The sequence below is a fragment of the Vicugna pacos genome, chromosome 2, assembly GCF_048564905.1.
Source record: "Vicugna pacos chromosome 2, VicPac4, whole genome shotgun sequence".
Lineage (NCBI taxonomy): Eukaryota > Metazoa > Chordata > Mammalia > Artiodactyla > Camelidae > Vicugna > Vicugna pacos.
In genome coordinates, this window is record NC_132988.1 from 95,360,416 (window position 1) to 95,382,778 (window position 22,363).

At 35.0% G+C, this 22,363-nt stretch overlaps 1 long non-coding RNA gene across 3 annotated transcripts in view; it reads left to right on the top strand.

Moving 5' to 3' along the window:
* LOC140687735 (uncharacterized) overlaps nucleotides 1–20,241 on the top strand; it is a 30,797-nt gene extending 10,556 nt beyond the window's left edge. Inside the window, exons 2-3 of one of the 3 annotated variants that reach the window (XR_012062252.1) lie at nucleotides 12,008–12,094; nucleotides 19,982–20,241. This is a non-coding gene — a long non-coding RNA (uncharacterized lncRNA). Of the gene's footprint in view, nucleotides 1–12,007; nucleotides 12,095–15,901; nucleotides 16,017–19,981 lie in introns of those variants that run through there. The other 2 variants (XR_012062253.1, XR_012062256.1) reach the window with 2 other exon arrangements.
* The last annotated feature ends 2,122 nt before the right edge of the window (nucleotides 20,242–22,363 follow it).

A 22,363-nucleotide genomic window follows, 5' to 3' on the forward strand; every position in this document is an offset into this window, starting at 1 on the left:
CCTTCCATGGAAAGATGTGTATATTGGAGTCTTATTCAGAATTTTGCTCTTATTACTCTTTAAAGAAAATAATAAAGGTCACATCATGCCAGAATTTTTTAAAAAAGAATTTCTCTGTAATTTTCCCTCCCTAAATGCCATTTTGAAAAAAGGAAATAAACACACCATGAATATAATACATGCTAGAAATAATAATAAAGAATTAATTTCTCTAAGTCAGCCACCTGTGATGTCATTGTCCCATATGTGGAATGCCAGTACATTTCCTCTCCCCTCCTGTTGAGCTAATTAGAACAAATGAATGAGTAAAAGATAAGATAAACTTGCTTCTTTGAAACATATCATATATAAGGCATTACAATGGCCCAGACGCAATGACCATGACATTGAATATAGACAGATCAAGGAGATAATTAAGGGAGGTTTAATCATATCATTTGAAGTGGAGGGCCAGAAGGAAGGCTTCTCAACTACAGACAAGAATCCTAGGTATGGACATAGCAAATGCAAAACCAGATCAGAGGGAATCTAACAGGTTTGAGTTCAACAGTCTAGTTGACTAAGGTCTAGCAAGCTTTTTATGTTAAGGCGCAAATAATAAATAATTTAGGCTTTGTGGTCCATGGAGTGTCTTTTGTAACTATGCCACTCTGTTATTTAGCCTGTAAACAAATAGCATGGCTATGTGCCAATAAAACTTTATTTACAAAAGCAGGAAGCGTGAGATTTGACCTACTGGTCTTAGATTTCTGACCCAGGTCTAGTTTCTGAAGGGATAAAGCCAAGTGGGGAGAAGCATAGATATTGTTAAAGACGTATCAAAGTGGCTATCAAGGACTTAGGTTGGGATTCACAGGATATTGGGTCAGTTACTGCAATCACAATATAATTTCAGAACAGAATCAGTGATAAGAGGTAAGCTGAGCGTATCTGACAGATGAATAGCTTCTTAGAAACCCTCCTGCTCTGATAAAAAAAAAACAAACACATAAACAAAAAAACAAAATAAAATTGATATTCAAATCTAGATGACACTAAATATACAAATAGGGGCCATTGCATGTAGTCCAAAAGTAATTATAATTATTGACACCCTGGAAGATTAGGAGATTCATGGAACTAGAATATGACAGAAAGTTTCGTAAGTAATAGATAAGAAAATTATCAATTTAACTTGAGCAAAATAAAACAAACGTATTTAAATTCTATTTATATTACTTCAAAAATTACTTATTCTCTCTAAGCTGAGGCTTATCTGCTTTTCGATCTTCTGTGCAAAGAAGAGTACTTAAGTCATAAAACGTTGTAAAAGCAAAAATGAGATCCAGCATACGTAAAGCATTTAACCTAGTATTGGGACTCACCAAGTCCCCCAATAAAAAGTAAAAGCTATTATTATTATTATTTTTGTGTGTGAAATCCATTTTTAACTGCACTTAAAAAGATACCCTGTCATGTTCTATTTAATATTTTAAAACTGCTGTGTTTTATGAAATGGTATTAGAAAAAGAGTTCCCTTGAGAAAAAGGACAAATAAAAAGAATGCCATTGAATATAGATTCAGTGCGAATCCAATTGGATTTAAATTTAGAGCAAATACTGTAATGGGGAATAGCAAACCCGACTTCATATTAGATCTATTTCTTTCACTTTAACCTTTGTATTATATTGCTTTTACTACAAATTAATCACTAAAGGGATGTTGCCTGTATCTTTAAGTATTCATAATGGCCCATCTCCGGGAACCTTGCCTCCCATGCTCAAGCATTAAGCTAAAATACTTTTGTTTAGCTCACAGGAAATGTCCTGACCAGGCCCATCTATGATTGCCTGCAGGAAGGAAGAAATTAACACATCCTCTTCAGAGTCCTGAACCGGAATATGTTTGTCACAATTTATCTCCTCTTTTACTTTATCTCCTCACCCTCCCCTCCTCCTTTCGCTCTATAAAAGAGCCTAACATCCATACCTGAACAAGATGGGTCTTCGGGATGCTAGTTTATCATCTCAGTCTGCTGGCTTTCTGAATAAAGTTGCTATTCCTTGCCCCAACGACTTACCTCTCAAGCTGTAGTATTGGAGAGCAGTACAAGCTTGGATTTGGTAATGACACCAAATTTTTTTCTAATTAGTATAACATTTTATGACTGTGTGACCGTTTCTTTCACCCCCTCCTCTTCTTATCCTTGTCCTCATTTCTTTTTGCTTATTCATAAGGGGAAAAAAAAAGAGTGGGAAACTTTATAGGACAAATGAAGTGTTCTGTTTTATAAATTAAACACAGAGACGTCTCTAATGATATAGTGAAGTTAGGGAACATAAAACTTAAAAAGAAGAAAAGCTGTCTGACCGTGTGCAGATAATGGAGGTACTAAAATCTGCATGGTACAAAAAGGCTTAGAGTATTTTAGGACATATGTTCTACTCAAGCCTTGTGGGGAGTCCAGTATGAAATTTCCTTTAAAATGTATGCCATCAATTTAGCTATAGGAACTAGAAACTCAGTAATAACAACAGTAGCAATGGCAGCTAAATTGGAGTCCTTACTATGTTCAAGGCATTATAATCAGGGCTACATATATTAGCAATGCACAAATTATAACTAATAAGAAAATATCATTACTATCCCCATTTTACATGGAGAAATCTGACATATAAACAGGTTAAATAATTTGTAACAGATGATGCAATAAACAGCAGAGCCAGGATTTTCACCCAGAACTCCAGAGCCTAAGCACTTACTCAGCTGTACAATGATGCCTCACATTTTCACAAGGCCACTTCTAAAACCAGTATGACCAACTTGTTCCAGGTTGCCTGGGACTTTTTCTTTCAATTGTAGCACTGAAAGTCCAGCATCCTGGGAGGCCATTTGGTCCCAGGAAAACCAGGACAATTGATTGCTGTAACAAACCTAACATACGTGAAGTTTGCCCTGTAGAAGAAAGCAACAAGACCTCTGGCTATTGGAACAGCTGTCACAAGACGCAAGCAGTAATGCTCAGACACTCTAATTAAAAGAGAACTGTCCACACCATCACGAAGTACTTCTAAACTTAATTTAGATGTAATTAGAAATCTTAGTTTAGATGCAGTTAAACCTCAGTTTAGATACAATTATAAGGGAATTGGTTAATTGGCTTCTCAACTAAACAGGAAGGAGCTAAAAGAGGTTAAACTGACAGAGAGTAAAGAAACTAAAAAACTGTAAGGACAAAGTATCAGGACTTTTAATGTCACTTAGTGACATTTAATTGTGTGTTAGTACATTTTGTAAGTGACAGAAAACCAACCTGAACCATCTTAAGTAGTAAGAGAAATTTATCAGAAGTACTTGTAACAGGGACATGAGTGCCATTAGAACTTGCTTCCTTTCATCATTGTTTCTCTTTGTGGTGTCTATTCTCTCAGACAAATGTTTCTCTCTTCATGGTTGAAAAGATAAACCCAAAACAGCTCCTCAGTTTCATACCTTTGGCCATAGCGGAAAAATTGATTATTTTAGTCCACAATTTTTAAATCTCAGAATACTAGGAATTTTACCGATTTGTCTAGTTTGGATCATGCAACGAGTTCTGAACCACTAATCTGTGGCCAAAATTGGGGTCATATAAGAATGTGGCAGCCTTATAGGAACCTCACTGATGAGATGGAGGAAGGCTTTTTCCAAAGGGAGGTGATCATACTGATGTCCACTCGAGTCCTCGGCTTAGCTGCAGAGCGTACTCCCACATCCTCTTTGAACCAGTTCTCAACATGCCTTCTCTCTTGTTCTTCTTCCTGTACATAGATGATCAAAGTGTCACCATTAATGTATTAGAAAAATCCTACATATAAGTGCAAAAGCTCTTCTTCCTCTGCTATCAGAAAAAAAGTTAAATGTTACTCCAGCTAACTATGGTTTTCACAAAATTATTATTTACAAAAATACAGTAAGCTTGACAAACAGAAGAGTGGGAGTGGGATATCATGGGGTTACTCTTCTCTTTTCTGTGTGATAGCATAGCTAAAGTCATGATCTCCTTAAGTTAGTTGACGTCACGCCTTGATCACACCTCAAATAGTACTTCAGTCAGTACTAACTAATAAATTAAACAAGCAGAGATGTGCAATATGCAATGGTACAGAGAAAAACTAGGACAAACACTGGCTTCAAAAGTGAGAAGGAAAGTTAACAATAGGATCAATATGTCTTAGTACATTAGATAGTAACTCTATAAAGGCAGGGATTTTTGTTTTTCTATTTACCGATTTATTCCTAGTACCTAACAAATAATAGACATCAATAGGTAATGTTGAATAGATGGGCATCCTTCTCTTGTTTGATTCCCTGCAAGTAGAGTGTGTTGCTCGGACAGGTTATATGGCTGCCTGAGATCCTACTGTTGTTCTGAGTATTGTCTGGACAGAAAAAAAAGTGGTATATTGAGCTCATTATGATACTGCATGGTGGAATGACTTTCAGGCTGACTGTTAAATGGACAATCATTATTTAAAACTTGAATATCCACACACAGTTAGTCTTCCACTCTACATGACTTCCTTCATTTGCTCGCTGAAGTCTTCACTTCCTGAGAGTATTGCCATGACTTAAAAAATCAGGCAACCAACTCTCTCAGTTACAAAGTTTGTGTGACTTAGGTTTCCTTCTGTACTCTTTGCTTTAGGTAGATTATGGAAAATGTTAGCTCTGAAATTCAGGTATTCTGACAGGATTCAGAGAATCTGACAGGGAGTACAGATTTCCAATAATGCTAATTAAGTGTTGTAGTATGTTCTTTGTTATACCAGTGGGTATGAATGTCTTAGGGCTATCACAACATCTTTTTTATTGTCAAAAGCAGAGATAAAGCTATAGATGTTACTTGCGGCTATATAAGGCTGTGTGAGCTGGTGAGTCTGTATGCGCTGTACCACTTTTCTTGAGAAGTCATGACTTTACCCCTCTCAGTTAGTGTGGCTTCAGTGAGGCTAACTCCTCCGTCTGGCTTCAATGCAGGGCATGTGGCCCACGACCAGTCCTTCAGAACATTTCATAACCCAGTCACAGTTATTGACTCAGGCATGGACCTGTGAGCCCGAGCCAATGAGAGTCATAGCTGGACTACTTTCCTAGACTTCTGAGAGAAATAGGACTCTTCTCTCTGAAAATATTGTAATGTTGCCAGTGACAACTAGGTTTTTTTACTGTCACGTAAAGAATTCAGAAACGGGATGCAGAGGTTAAGAAAGTAAAATGAGGATTTATTAAGGAATGGTTAGTACCCATTCAAGGGGAGAGCGGGAAGGCTCAGGTGAGCAGCTGCCCTGAGTTTCTTTGGCAAGTTGGTTACATAGAAGGTAAAAATGAATGGGCAGAATATTCACTGGGGAGGGAAGAGTTTGAGGGTCATATTCCCTGATTTTCTTCTCAACTCCACCTTCCCAAAGGGAGGAGGGACTTTTGTCCTTACTTAGTCTGGATTGGAAATGTCATGGCATCGGTGCACGATGGGTGCTTCTAATCTACAAGGTTAATTTTATTGTAATGAGGGCATAATGAGCAAGAAGTTATATTGGGACACTGGAGATTCCTGCCTTTTCCCACCTTTCTTTGTTGGCCTCCAGGCCACTTTTCACCCCCAAATGTGTGACTGCTTATCCTCCCAGAGGTTCCTGCTTTTCTTACTCAGCCTAGGGTCCCCTGTTGTTTTCATGATGAAGGGTTTCCTGCATTTGGCCTATTCCCCTCCTTTTTGTCCCAAATCCTGCCATTTGGCCTGCAGCCCTCTTTCTCTGCTCATATCTAGCTATCTGTCTGCTCTGACAGTAACACTAGGGCTTCCAGGGGTGATAGTAGCCAATAAAAGGAAAAGCATTCCTGAGAATGACAACCACCCAGGCATGAAGACAGAGATTTGGTGATATGCTTTGTGCCCTTGAGTGCTGACATATCTTAAGTCAAATTTACCCCAGAACTGACAGTTTTATAAGCCTCCAAATTTCCTTTTGACACAAACTAGACATAGTTGGGTGGAATTCATGTTTTTTCAACCAAAATGTTCCCAAAGAGTTTCTCATTACAGCAATTTGAGATAAAATGAGGTAGTGAAATATTTATGAAGCTCTTTGACTACGTCATGAGAGTTATATTGAAGTAATGTTGGTATGAGAACTTTGATATATAAACACTTGTAAAATACAGATATTATATCATAAGAAATGCTAAAGACAAGTTATAAAGTTAGAATGAGGTACTCCAAGAATTACAGTTCTCAGAAACAGATTCAATTGAGAATAATGGCTTTAAAATTTCTCTAGAAATTTGAACAATACTGTTAAATCAATGCATAAAATAGTGAATTTCCTAAAATCATGTATTTGTGCTTATTATTTATGTAAATATTCTTTAAATTAACTTTGTTATGATTTCCAGAAATAATAGATAAAATTTCCTGGTGACTTTCAAATGATACCATGTAAGGTGCAATTTCCTTAACAATAAGTGAAATTTCTTATTTCCAAAGTGTGAAAATAGAATATGGAGCCTAGCAATAGTTTCAACCTAGCAATAAAGTGACTCTTTTTCATCCAAATATTTAGAATTCTGACTTCCCCTCAAGCTTATGTTAACTGTGCAGCTATTTGATTAATGAAGGACAATTAAGGTTATGTATCCCTTATGAATATTAAACAATTGGCTTATGAAATTTTGTATGTAGGATCACAGTTGTTAATGCAAAGAAATTAGTTGAGAAACTTCAACAAAAAAATTAGAATGCAGCTTATGGATACAGTTTTTGGTATAATAGCTATCACTAAGGCAAACCTAATAAATTTAAAAGCTTTTTATTTATGAAATAGATGTTTATAAACAAAGGAAACTTTGGAAGGATTCACTGACTCTGTCAATTTGTTCTCTTATGTTTTTAGAGCTAAGCCTAATGGACATCTTGGGATGGTTACCAAAACCTATAGTAATATAACTACCAATATAATGACAAGATAGGGAATAAACAAATGGAAAACAGAATAATTTTTTTTCTGCAACTTCTGTAGATCTAAAGGCCAAAGAGAAATATTTAAATAAATCTTTCTTGTCAGTAATAAGTATAAGCACACTAGGAGATAATAAAAATGACAAGGATATATTTAGCATAGGAAAAATATATTTGCTAATATTGTCTTGTGAATAGCAGCAATTTCAGTATTCCTCAAGCATGGCTTGTGAAATGAGATTTACACAAGGTTTGGCAGCGCATAAATTACTCTGAAAGCATAAGGTATGCATTTTCAGAGCTGTATTAACTCTTTCAGAACAACCACACATTTTTAACAACATGCTGTGGTGCTGTACTGAATTCTGCTCTAGTGGCCAAAAGAAGTCTATTTATTATTTTACAAGTATCTCTTGTAAGCATCTTCTGAAAGTTTGTATTTCACTAAGCACTTAACCAAATGCAGACATAAGAGTAAAAAGAAGAGCCATGCTACAGACCAAATCCTGGCTTGGGAGTTGACACAGGACATATGAATCATAGCCTTACTTTTAGCAACCAAATATGTGTCTCCAAATGGGGCATATTCTAAACTATCTGGGAACAGTTTTGTTTTTTGTTTTTTTAAATCAACAGTAATACTGGGGTAAAGCTCTTTTTAAGGTCATTCCTGGCTCCAAAACTCTAAATTTACTGTTTCATTTCCCTGGGAGACAAAAAAAATCTAGTTGACAAAAAAATAGACTCATGCATTTAACAGCTACAAATCTCTAGAAAGATTAATTACAGCCCAAATCAAAAAGTATCTTTCCAACTTACTTTTGTCACCCTGGCTGACTTCCTACAAAGTAAAGCAAGCCAATGGCTGAGGCTGCAGTCACAGCCTAAAAGCCCTAAAAAAAGTGATGTGGTAAAGGTGATATTGGGAAAGGTGAAAAATTAGGGCCATCTTGCAATGACTACAGCGCAGAGTTCTAGCTACTTTATAGGACTGAAGGATGATATAGTTTATGCTGTCATAGGTTTCATGGATGGATCCAATAACACAGAATTAATATTCCCCAAGGGAGAACACTTTCTTGACCTTATTAGTGCTTTCAGAAATGAATATTGTCTCTGCTCTTCTCCCTTTCCATCCATGCAGGAATTTGGAGGAGGGTGGTTTCATGTGGCTTTTTTTTTTTTCATGACTTGAAGTATTAGCTGACATTCTTTAATGATAGGTATAGAGTAATGTTCTCTTGTACTCAGGAATGTTATAAGGAGATAAAAGTAAAAATGAAATGACAAAGGAAATGAGCCAGAAAAGAAGACCTCTGGACAATTAAAATTCAGTGCTAAAGCCAAACAAGTGAAAATCTTTTAGATAGAGTGTATAAATTTAGCTTATTATAGATTTAAGGAGTAAACAGTTTCAAGGTTTCTTATCATCAAGAGCAGCTGCTAGACCTACAAATGGAATTTACTAATGAGTGTGGAAACAAAATCTGTTTCTTTCTTTCCCAGATACTCTGCATTTGCCTGGCTGCTAACCAACACTGACCAGCTGCAGCTCTCAATTTTGCAGCCACCTGGTCTTGTTGCTGACATTTAAGTTTGAAAGGAGTACATGTTTCTTTGTAAATATTCCAGCTATTCTCCCTTATTTATACTGTACCTGGCTTCTGGATTGACCCTAATAGAAAATGTCAGAATCTCCCTGATCTTTCTCTACGACACAATGAAATACTTGAAGGGGCTCATTGAAGAGGCTATGGCAGCCACCCCTTCCTTCTTCTGTGTTTGTCAGTAATGCAGAGACTGAGAAGCTTAAATCTATATTTCCAGGACTCTTTTCCAGTGAGGGTTCATGATGTGATACAGTTTATTCAGTTAAGAAACACAGAAGGTAACAGAGCCCTACTTTTGCAACTGCTGCTGTGACTGCTGGAAAGTTTGGTTAGGAAGACTCTGGGATTGTCTGCAGCTGCTTTAGCTGGAGATCAATTATAGAAGCTGCTGTGAACAGTCATCAGGTGTTGAAAGTTTCAGGTGAACAGTCATCAAGTTTAAAGTGTCCATTTAATGTCTCAATTTCCATACTACTGACAAACACAGAGGAAGGAAGGGAGAGTGGCCACCACAGTCTTTACAGTGAGACCCTCCAAGCACTTCAACATGTCTCATCAGGTGTGTGACTAGAGAGGCAGGGTGTTTTAAAAACCGACTTCCTGATTTCTGGATGGACTAAGCTAAAGCTGTATGTGCATGTGTGGAGCCCCTTCCATAATTCCTGGCAGTGAGTTCCACTTTCTCATTTCTTTGTTGTAAGGCCAGCAGATCTTTTGCTGGGCTAGCTTCGTCATGTTGTTATGGGCCTCTTTCCTTGAGGATTAGCTTCTTTAGACATCCAGTGATTTTTGTAAGAATTTTTTATTCCCTTTATTAAAAGACATTCTGTTACTGAGTCCAGACTTGTTCTGCTCGCTGCACGATAGGCCAGTAAATCGGGAGACGAGGTGTTGGGGCAAGGAATAGCAACTTTATTCGGAAAGCTGGCAGACTAATGTCTTAGAGAACCATTCTCCTCCAGTCAGAATACAGGCTCCTTTTATACAGAAAAACCGGGGAGGGGGTGTGGTTGATAGTTGCAAACTTCTTGGTGTAGGAATTCTTTCTTCCTGCAGCTGTCCACATGGGCCAGGTCATAATGCTCCTGCAAAACCTCCAACAAAACAAATATTATTATCTATTCTGCAACTGGTTATCTTTACATAAGTGCAGAGCTAGCAAGACTAAGTTTAGGAAACAGGGCTCAGTGGTCAAAGCCAAAGGAACAGATCCAATATCGAGTCAGATTTGTTCTCCTCTATTACAATTCTACTTAAATTACCTAGGTTTCTTTCTGTTATCTTCAGCTGAATCATGACTGATATAATCATGCCGAAACCAGAGACATAAGTTAGTTATCTCCTTGCTTGGCCACCAAAAATAAACTGCAAAATACAGACTCACAAAAAAAAAAAAAAAAAAGAAGTAACTAAAATTTTTTAAATAATAAAATATGGACTCATTAATTTTTATTGCTTTTCCTTTTGTTTACTGCCCTGCAAAATTATGAAATATTTCAAGATCATAGTGTATGAAAAATAATATAACAGATCTTTAAGTTTCCCCTACAGTGTTGATCAGATATCGATATTTGAATAGATTGCTTTAAATCTTATTTTTTGACTAAAATTTTACAGATATATCTAAATCCCACTTATTTTTATGTACCTTCAAAGGCAACCAAATGTCTTATAAAATACACATATATTCCATGCATATTTTTATGCTTTTACTATATACATGTGTGCACTTGTATCAATATATATTATTCTTTTATGTTTTTAAACTTCATATAAATCATTTCATATTCTATAACTCATCTATTTCCCAATTTTCTATTTCTACCAGTATTATATTCTTGATATTTTTCTATTTTTTAACTTATAGATCCAGTTAATTTATTTTAACTTATATATAATTTTCCATTGGCTGATTATACTATTTCCCTCCTGAGGTTGCTTCCAATGTTTGATTTTCTAATAACATCTCAAAATCAGTATGCTAACAATTGAATTTGTAATTTCTCCTGACCTTTTACAGTGACTCCCATAATTGATTTCCTTGTTTTTGCCAATGGCACTTACACCCCCAAATCCTTCCAACTTCAAAACTTTGGGATCATCTTGACATGTTGATCAATTCATTGAACACTGGGTCCTTGTCAGTCTTATGTCTGCACTAAAATGTCATCTTCAGAGACATTCCTAAAGTAGCCTTCTCACCCCCTCACTTATCTTACTCCAGCAACAGGCTGTTCTTTCCTTCAGAACATTGATCACAATGTATAATCGATATTTTACTTATATCCTTGTTTGTCTGTTGTTTGTCTTCTCCAGTTGACTGTGAGTTCTATAAAATTTAGGACCAGGTCTTTATATCCAGCTTTAGCGTTAAAGCATGGGAGGAGCTCACTAGATATTTAATGAATGAATTGAATGCATTGTGAGGCGCATTGCATCCTAAATTCAACCAGTCACGTCCTAAAAAATTTTTTTCTCTAAAGTATCAATAATGTAAATCTAAGCAGAGGACATTTAGGAAAAAAAAAGAAATAAAGCAATGTTTTTGAGCTTAGCACATTGCCTGGTTATATGTTTACAACTCTAACCATTAGAAATGGTAAATACTTTATACATGTGAAGTGTTCCTTTTGTTTTTTACTTTAGGATAAACGACCCAAGATAAAATCACCTTGTCAAATATGTGACCTATTAACTATAGCAGTGGTTTAAAATTTTCATGTAAATACATTGTTTTCTATTAATGGCATGAATTTTTTAAAATAATTATGTGTAATTTCAAATATAGAGAAAAATACGAAAATAACAGACAACTATGTACCCACCATTAAGATTAAACAGATGTTAACATTTCACCATATGTACAGCAAATCCGTCTTCAAAAATGGGAAATAAAATGGTATAGATTAAGCTAAATCCCCCTTTTCTGTTTCCTTTTGTACCCACCAGTAACCAGTATCTTAAACTGGTGTATCCTTCCTGTGCATGTCATCTTGTATATATAAAAAAAGTATAATTATTATTTTATATGTGCATTCTGGGTCCCTTATTTAAGAAAAAACACAATTACAAAAGAAAGTTAGATGTAAAGGTAAATGTTTAGAATAAGAACTCACAACACATTTAAAAATGCAAAAAGCTAATAAATGTCACAAGCATCACACAATAAGCAAAAATACCATTTTTTTGAATGAAGTGCCTGACCTATCTCTATAATACATTTTTTCTACATTTGTAACCGTAGTCCTTGATTACCTCTTCTCATGACAACATTCAAAAATATTAATTTCTATAGACCATTAAGAAAGAAAATGCTTTTCCCTCTAACATGGGTGAACTAAATTTACTTTTTATTATTGATAGTTGGAGTGTTTTAAACTTAATATTTCACACATGTGCTTTCTTGTCATGCTGATACAGGTTTATGTCCAACACTGAGGATTCAAGAGTCTTGCTCGTGGATGTCATCAGCAGCTGCTGAAGGAGAGACTCATCTGTCTCAAGAAGGTAATGCATGCCTATCTATCATCCCACTATCTTAATTCCTGTTTAGCTTGTTAAAAGAAATAAATGGAAATAAAGCACTAACCAAATGTGTGCACCATCATATTGGTTACCTTTCAATATCCTGAAACCAAGGATGACATGTTTAACTATGAGTTAATTTTCAGAATAAAACATCTTCCCTTCCCTTCCTGAAAAGAGGCCTACGCAAGTGAAAGTTGCCAAAACTTAAGGTTCATTTGTTAAATCCACCTTCGTTTGTGTGTGTTTATACTTTACATGTGTGGCACTGTCTCCAGGGTAGCAAACTAGAGTGAAATTCTTGGTTATAGGATGTGTCTGCCTTAAGCAAATTGCTAACCAAAATGGCTCTAACATTTTATAGTCTATTAATGAGAGTCGCTGTTACATTTTCATCAATACCTAGTGTCCCATACTTATAAATTTTTGCAGCTGGTTGTGAGAGGGATTCTTACTGCTGTTTTTATTTGCATTAAATGTTGGATGTTTAATGTGTTTATTCTTATTGTCTTCCTTGATTTCCTCAACTGTGAATTGCCTGTTTGTGTCCTTGGATTATTATTGGATTTGCTTCATTTTTATTTATTGTTTTGAAGATATTAATTGTATTTTCCGATTGCTAATTCTTTATCTGTTAAATGGGTGGTAAATATCTTCTTCCAGTCTATGACTTATGATCTTAGTTTGCTTCTGATCTCCTTTGTCATGCTGAGGTTTTCAATTTAATGCAGCAAATTTTACTTATCTTTTATTTGATGAATTTTGCTTTTTTGTTTCATAAATATGAAAATCTTCTCTCTCCTTCCACAAAGATATATTCTCATGGTTCTTTTCTAAAAGTTTTAGAGTTTTATTTCTCATATTGAATTTTTGATGCTTTTGGAATTGATTTTGTGAGTGTTATATAAAGTAAGAAATATTTTTACTTAATATAATTGGAGGTCCAATTTGGTTAGTATGCCTTCTGTTTTCTACTGATTGATAAAGCCAATTAATTCATTCCATCAGAATTGAAATCATGACTCCATCCTCACAAGCTGTATGATCCTAAGCAAGTTACTTAAACTCTGGTATTCCTCAGTTTACACAGTTATAAATAATGCACCACATAGGGACATTGTGAAAATTAAATGAGGTAACAGTTATAAAATTTTTAGGTGAGATTTTGACATATACTAAACACTCAATAATGGCACCTCAGTAAATTATACCTTTCTTCCTTTCCCTGCTGAAGTTCAGTATAATTTGACAACTAAAGGAGTAAATATGGGGGCCAAAATATGTATTATTAAAGATAAAGATCATAGTTTATAGAAGCAGACTTGGGTATTTATTCATAACCTCAGAGTTGGACTTTTTTATTTAGTCATGGGCAAGGCTGGATTAGTGCAGGCTTCGCATATGGAAGGCCCTTGTAGATAAGAATTAACATCTTTTGCTAAGATAGTCTTTGGAAATTTTGCATATATGTTCAAAAGTGGGATTGAGCTACTTATTTCTTGTACTATTCTTGTCAAATTTTGGTATCAAGATTATACTGTTTCTTTTTGTTTTCTTGTTTTCTTTGGGGAGAATAATTTGCATAAAACTGGAATCATCTGTTTATTAGAAGTTGGGTAAGATGTTTTTACAAAACTACCTAGATCTAAATCCACCCACCCACCGACTATGGGTTTATTTGTGTGTATGTGTGGGCTCTATTTTACTCTTCTTTCTCTTCAATAGTTATAAGACTACTCAGTTGGTGAATTATAATTTTCCATTGCATTGCAAAGTTGTGCTTGGTATTCTCTTATGGTATTTTCAGATCTCTTGTATATCTGTGACTATCCTTACTTTCTTTGTTCGTAGTGGCATGGGAATGTGTGTATTTTTATGACTGTGTGGATGCCCTTCTCTTTTTTTAATGAACAATCTCACCAGAATTTTACCTAATTTATTAGTCTTTTAAAAGCCTTAACTTTTGGATTTTGTTGATATTTCCCTTTTGCCTTGTTAATGTTAATTTTTACTAGTACTTATGTTCTACTTTTATTTTCTTATATTCTGTTTTTCTGATTTCTTTTGTTGAATTCTTATTTCTTGTTTATCAATATGCCATCTTTGCTACAATAAGAATGTAAAGATAAAGATTCCTTTTCTATATGGTTTTAGCTGCATCTCATCCAATTTAATATACTTTATGTTACATTTTCTATTTGTCCCATGATTTATTTAAAAGAATATTAAATTATCCAATTAAGAAGGGATATTTAGTTATCTTTTTATAATTCATTTTACTTTGTATGGTTTAGTATTTTTTTGTAATTTTCAAAAATTTTTCTGTGTCATAGTACATACTCATTTTGGAGACAATTCTATGATTACTTGAAATGAAAATACATTTTGTGTCAGGCTTTTATATATCCAAGTATATATTATTTCAAACCCATCAATTAGATTATTAAAATTCACTTATTTCTATGTTAAACAAGTATTGATCTATCCTAGGAGCCAGACCCTTTTTCTAAGCACTGAGAATGTAGCAGTGAAAAAAAATAAGTGAACTCTCTGTTTTTATTGAGCTTGTATTCTAGTAGGGGAAGACAAGCAGTATGCAAATAAATAAGTATATATGAAAAGTCAGATGGTAATAAAGGATAAGGAGAAAAATAAAGCAGAGAGGATTGGGGTGAAGGTATTGGTTATTTTTTATGGGGTGGTTTTCTCTTCAGGTGGGAGTAAGAACAAGTGTGTGGCCTGGGGGAAGGGATTCTTTGGCCAGAGAGGAGTGAGCGAAGATAAGAGTAGTCGAAGATGAGCTTAGAGAGTTAGTGGGTAGCCAAATAAAATTTAGATGTCAAATTGGTCAGGAGGAACTAACAGTAAGACTTGGAAGGACTAGGGAAATAGAAAGGAAAAGATAATTAACTTGTCAGCCAAGCAGAGTTGGGCCAAGAGTGAAGATATCTCAAATTCTTTATCTGGTTCTTTTACTAATAATCTGGGTAAAATTGAAATATTTTTTGAGCTTTTTTGATTCTGAAACATTTTAGTCAAGGGTCCTCCCAACCCTAAATATCTATAGCAAATTAGAATGTATTATAGTAACTATGGGTGGGTCATTAATCCACTACAGAAGGATTGATTTGTGGACAACTTTTAGGCTTCTCTACTGTTCTAAAGACTGGAGGAAAACAGTGGCTTGTCAGGTGGCACTACCAAGCAGGTGGGTGCTTTCAATTTGCCAACACTTGCATTTAGATAGAACAAGGATTATATGGTTGTCTTTGTTGTTATTTTTTAGGAAATCATTCAGGACAATAAGTTCTTAGAGTTTTCTCAGGGAGTTTTGCAACTGGCAGTCTATTTTAACTACTAAATTCACAATGGTACAATTCCGTGTAGAATTGGAAAAATCTCAATCCAACAGATGATACTAACTATGCAAAAAATTAGAAAGGAGCGTTAGAGGTCCAGTCTTGGGGATCAAAGAGTTAACCAAAGGAATTTTCTGTGTAGAAAAGTTCTAACTATGAAGGAAAGTTGCATTTTATTGTCATTTCAATTCAGAGTTAACAGGATGTAGTTTCAACTTAGATTTGTGATTGAACTTGTACTTCTACGCTTGTTATGCTAACAAGAATTATAAGGAAAAACAACAGTCACTTGCCCCACACTACTTTACTTCTCTCCTGATTACTGTTCTCAGAGTCAAATAATTTTAGTTTAAGCTTTATCTGATCTTTACCTCTGAATAACTTACTTATTTATTTATTTATACTGCTGTTATTCATTTTTCGATTTTAGGTACTCTCCATTTTCCTCCTCTACCACATTATTCCCGAAGTTTACAAACATGCAGTAACACTCCAGTCTTAAAGGAAAACAACAGCTTATTTTGGTCCTAATTTCTCCCAGTAACAACCAGGTATCTTTATTTCCCTTTGTAGCAAAACTCTATTTGAGGTTTCCAAATCTCACCCCTCCCATTCTCTCTAAAATCAAGCTTTTGTTTTCAGCATTCCACCAGTACTGATTAAACTTATCGGTAGGTTTCATTAATAATTCCAATGCTCAATTTTCAGTCCTTATACTTCTTAATTTGCAAGTAATTAAATTCCACTTCTGTGATACAATCACCTAACAGATTTGAACTAACAATAGTCGCTTGTGGTCCCACCTGCATTTGAGATCCCTATTTTTAAGTCTTCTTTCTGATTCCCTTTTCTTTCTTTTACCTTTCAATTTTCAATTCCCTCAAGTGTCAGTCTTCAAACAGTGTGTATGTGCATAGTTACACACATATATATATATTATGATATATTCTACTATATATACATATCTATATAGAGAGAATATGTTTCTCTCTTTGAATAAATAGATAAGACAGTCTCAAATATCCAACAGCTTTCTCTACATCTTCACTCAGATGGCAAATGGACATCTCAAACTAAACATATCTAATACTAAACAACAGGTTTTTTCCTTCAAACCTGCTCTACTCTTGGCCTTCCCAAAATTAGTTGATGTCAACTGCATCTTTTTCACTCCACAACAAAAAGGAATGATACATGCAACAACCTAGACGGATCTTAAAGGCATTGTACTGAGTGAAAGAAGCCAGCCTTACAAGGTTACAAATTGCATGATTCCATTATTTAACATTTTCAAAAAATTAAAATTACCACTGTGGAAAACAGTTAAGTAGTTACCAGAGGTTGGGAGTCAAGGGAAAGGGATGATGGGAGATACCATGTTGAAGTAATCTTAGTGAGGAACTGTTCATATCTTTATTCTGGTGGTTGATATAAGAATCTATTCATGTGTCAAAATTCGTAGACTTAGATGTCTACAAAACATCCTTTTACTAAATGCTAATTTAAAAATATAATTTAAAAAGCATTATGAGATGCACCAAAACAGGACTAAGAAGAAAATTTATAGAAGGAAATGACCATGTTAAAAAAAAGAGAAAGTTTTAAAAATCGATGGTTTAAACATTCACTTTATGAAGTTAGGAAAAGAACAAATTAAAGACAGAATAAGTACAGCATCTGATTTTCTGAAATGAAAAAGATTTAGCTCCCTTACAGTCCCCTACACATCTCCTCCAAATGCCTCCTCCACATTTGAAATCTAGTGGCAGGTTTCCCCTGCTGTCCAAAAGTAGAGCATTCTATGAAATTTGTCATAAAACAAAACGGCATAAAATGAAGAAGCAATCACCTTAGGAGACAGCTTGCTAACGGATGCGCGAAATAAATCCAGATAAAGCACAGATGCTTACAGACACAGTTCAAAGCTTTGGCAGCTTGATGCTCGGATGTTGAAAGTAGTTCCTGAGGAAGGCATTTGGCAATGCCACTCTTCTCTGCTCCGGGCGGGTGCTCCCTCTATCAGGGCTTCCTGCAGAACAAACATTAAACGTTATTTCACTTCTGGTCTTTTTTCGTTAAAGTGAAAATCCTCTTCAGATTTCTTTTTGTTAGCAAAAACAGGTACTAATATAGGTCTTTTGTAAACGCAAGTGGCATAAAGCCAACTTTGAAAAAGCTGGGAATATCTGTCTTACTTTTAGATGACATTTCTGTAAGTTTTCACTGAAGTCAAACTTTCTTACATTATCGTGACTATTGTAATATTATCCATATTTCCTTTTCTGTACAATTTTTTTCCTAATAGATAATAATTACCTATATTTGAAATTGTTTTTTTTCTTAATTTCCTATATAACTATCATTTGTGTGAATGTAAATTTTTCTCTGTATACACGCATACACATAAAGTCACAAATCAATTTCTTCGCTTGGAGCCATGCCTATTACTACCTCTGCTTCTGTCTTCCCGCTGAAGTCTGTACTGGTTGCTGTTTACACTGGCTACTCAGACTTGTCTTAGGATTTTCTTATGCCATCACCTTTGGAATTGCTTTGTTGTCACCTATGTCTTAAATTCCATTTTTTCCTCTTTCTTATTTGCATCTGTTTGGTAGAACATTTTTTCTAGAATTTTCCTAAGAAAATATAAATGGAAGGTGCTTCTTTTGAGATATATCATACTTGATAGTTGGGTAAATAATTTGTGCATAAAATTACACATCTTTTTTTAAATAGAATTTGTGTTTTAGAACAGTTTTAAGTTTATAGAAAAATGGAGAAGATAGTACTGAGGTTTTCCATAGACCCCCTCCTCACCTAATTTCCCCCATTATTAACATCTTGCACTGGTATAGTACTTTTTTTTTTTTTTACAAACAGTGAATCAGTGTTGATATATTATTAGTGATACATCGTTATTACCTGAAGTCCATGGTTTATTCAGATTTCCTTAGATTTTACCCAGTGTCCTTTCTTTGTTTCTGGATCCCATCCAAGATATCATCTTACATTTACTTATTACATCTCCTTCTGCTCCAATTGGCTGTGAAGTTTCTCACACTCTCTTTGTTTTTGATGGCCTTGGCAGGTTTTTGTAGTATTGGTCAGGTATCTTGTAGGCTGCTTCTCTATTCTAATTTGTCTGATGTTTTTCTTCTCATTAGACTAGGGTTCTAGTTTTTGGAGGGGAAAGTGACATTTTTATCATATCATAACAAGGATACATGGTATCACCAGGATTTTTCATTATTACTATTAACCATAATCACCTAGTAGATGTAGCATTTATCAAGTTTCTTCACTAGGAAGTTACTCGATTTCCCTGTTTCCGTATTGTAGTCTCTGGAAGGAAGTCACTATGCACAGCCCATGCTTAACGTCTGGAGACATATGCTGTCTCTCGTGAGGGCTGAGTATCTATATCAATTGTTTGGAATTCTTCTGCAAGGGATACTTCTCTGTTCTCCCCCACTTATTTATTTATTTGATCATTTATTTGTATCAGTATAGACTCATGGATATTTATTGTATTCTTTGGGTTATAATCCAATACTACTCTATTTTTTTTCTCAAATTGTTCTAGCTTTGGCTGTTGAGTCACCTCTCACTGACTCCTGTGCCCCTTTCACATATCCCCATACATTTATTTTAGCACTGCCTTACTTGTTGGCGCAAGATGCTCCAGGCTCATCCTGTGAATTCCTTGCGTCTGTCCTAGGTCAGCCATTTCTCCAAGGAGCCACGGTTCCTTCTGTTGCAGAAGGGTATTAGAAACCAAGATGTGGGTATTGGTTGTGCTCTATGCCCCTAGGGCCATCACTCGGTTTTTATCATTAGATAAGCTATTAGAGACCAGGGAGGAATCTACATAAAGTTTTATATCCTTGTTTTCTTTCTCTTACTGCTCATTGTATGCAATTTGGGAAGTACAGAAATACGTATATATTTTATAGACATAGAAATAGGCTTAAAATCAATATTTAATTTTTTCTTTTTCTTTTTTATTGCCTTTAAATAATATTTATGTTTCTTTGTCATTAAAATTTTTATACAAAGAATTTATAATGGTGTATAATATTCAGTGAATATACATGATGTATTTCTATTTCTAAAGTTAAAGATTTGGGTAGCTTCAATTTTTAACATTACAGGTAGAAAGACTACCTTCTATTAATTTCCAATTGCTTATTTAGAGTAGATTTCTTGAAGTAGAATTTTCTGGTCAAAGAACTTTATATATTCAAAGCAAGATGTATTTTATCTACTTACTTTCAAAAGAGGTAGCAATATTTATTACCAATACCAGTGTATGAGACTGTTCATCTTTTGATAACCTAAAGATCAATAAACAATAATAGTTGTTAAGTGTTAATTGATTAGAAAAGTGTTATCTCTTTATGGTTTTAATTTTTGGTTGCTACTTCATTGTTTGTTTGACATACTCAAATGAGTAATGCAAACATCAGTTAGACATGCCACCTATTTGATTTCTCACTGGCTTCCATGAAAGACCTACCTGGACATTTCATCAACTCAGAAATTTTGCTGGAGATTTGGAAGATCATAGGAAGAGGACATACTGCACGGGCAGATCACAAAATTGTCTCCACCCCCTACCAATTCTCACCTCTGCCTCCACTTCCTTTCTCTCCCAGGATTGGTTCAGACCATACTCAGGTTCCTTCTGGCTCTCACCTTCTGCCTCAAGTGCCTTTAAAGATGTTCCCTATGACGAATTCCACTGAATAAAGTTACTTCCATTTCACTATACCAATGGTTTCTCTTTCATGCATTTTGTGTTGGGTCTTTTAGTAGATGGTCTTTTGAAAATAAATAAATACTACTTATTCATTTAATATCAACATATTTATTAAATGCTGTCAAAGTGTCAGGCAGCACAATACTCAGCACCAGGGATGGAAAGCAGTTACCGCATACTTTTACTTCAAGTTGTTTACAATCTTGTAGGAGACACTTACAGCCTCATGACTTTTTTGAAGCAAATAAAGATTAATTATTTTAATCACAAGAAGCTGTGAAGCTCATGTTAGAAGTGCCTCTAGAAAGGGAATGTGGCTCTCACTTTAGCTATTCCCCATGGAAACCATCTGAGAACATCCTCAAAATGTCAAAAAAGATGAAGAATGAAAAAGAGGGAAAGGAAAAGGAATTGAATGAAGAAAATAAAACATACAAGGAGGAGGAGTAAAAAGTATGTGCTATGGAGAGGTACATATATTGATAAATTTGAAAGTTCAAGAAAGAACTAAAAAGACCAGAATGCTTTTATATTTCAAACCTTTGAAATATTTTTAGGTTCATTTTTCTAGTTTATTTTTCTGTTTCGAATATGGAGCGGGCTTCTAATTCTGGTTATTGCTTTCCCTAGAAAATTTCTCAAATTCAGTATCTCTCTCCTTTTCCACTCACAACCAACATTAACACTAGACCAGCTCTTTACCCCTCTGTGGACAATAAACCTTCAGAGGTCCATTGGGTTACATTTCCCTCTTCCGTCCCACAGGCTCAAGAGATTTGTCTGCCTTCTGCCTCACTGCTGACATCAACAACTCTTCCGTCTTCATTATATTCCACTTGGCTCTGCCTCTGCCTGGAGCAATGTGCCAGTCCTTAATTTCTTCCTAGGCTGATGTTTTTGAAACAGCCACACTGTTCCTTCTGGGTTTCTTTAAAAAAAAAAAAAGGGCTTTATTTTCTTGTTTGGTTTTGTTACTGATGGTAATTAAATGAAAGCAGACAGCAATAAACCATTAATAACCATATCACTGACTAATAGTAATGATGGTTATTAAATCTAGGTGCCAGACTTTGTGATAAGGCCCTTTAACATCCAATGTAATCCTAACAATAGTCCTATGAGATTATGTTATCTATGAGATATTTCTGTTGTCTCATTTTACAGAGGAGAAACCCAAGTCATTGAGTTATAGGCAGTGAGAAACTCAAAGTTACAATATTGCATGAAATCTTAAAAGAGTGAAGAGATTGTTTTCACTGTTTTTTTTTTACATTGTGTAAATTTAAGGTGTACAACATGTGGATTTGATTCATTATACATTGTAATACGATTGTCATTATAGCTACAGTTATCACTTCTGTCATGTCACATAATTATCATTTTTGTGTGTGTGGTGGGAATTACAATCTAGTCTCAGCCAGTTTGATGATTATAATACTACATTGTTGTCTGTGTTCCCAATACTGTGTGTTAGATCTCTAGGACTTATATATCTACTATTTCTAAGTTTGTACCCTTAAACAACATCTCTCCTAGTCCTCTTTTCACTCACTCAGAATTAAGTAGTGTGTGGTTTGGTATGTTGTTTCAGGGCTGACTCCTTAGAGATGTCACTCCTAACATTTTTACCCCTTTATTTGATCATCTTTGTTCCTACAAGGACTTATTCTGCCCCCCAACCTTTTCTATTGCCCTGGAATCTTCACACTAAGATCTCTTCCCCTTTTCTCGCTATTGTCATTGACTTCATTCATTCATACACTTAACAAACCTATTGCATTCTACTGAGTGCCACTGGCTGTTCTAGATGCAGTAGATATAGCAAGAACAAGACACGTAATCCTGCCCTCTTAGAAATTACATTTTAGTAGGAGGAAAAACTTAACAATTAAACAATGCATAAATAATTCTAGGTTTTCTGAACGTTAGGAAAGAAATAAACAGTGGCTATGATAGGTAATCACGGAGGTGACTTTCCTTAAATAGGGTGATCTTTTTCTGAAGAGATGATATTTTTGCCAGGGCCTGAATGAATGATGAGAAGGAGCTAAGAATAAAATTCTCTGGGGAAGTAGCACTTCCTTTACAGGAAGAATAAGTTCAAAGTCCTGAGGTAAAGACAAAGGGGAAAGA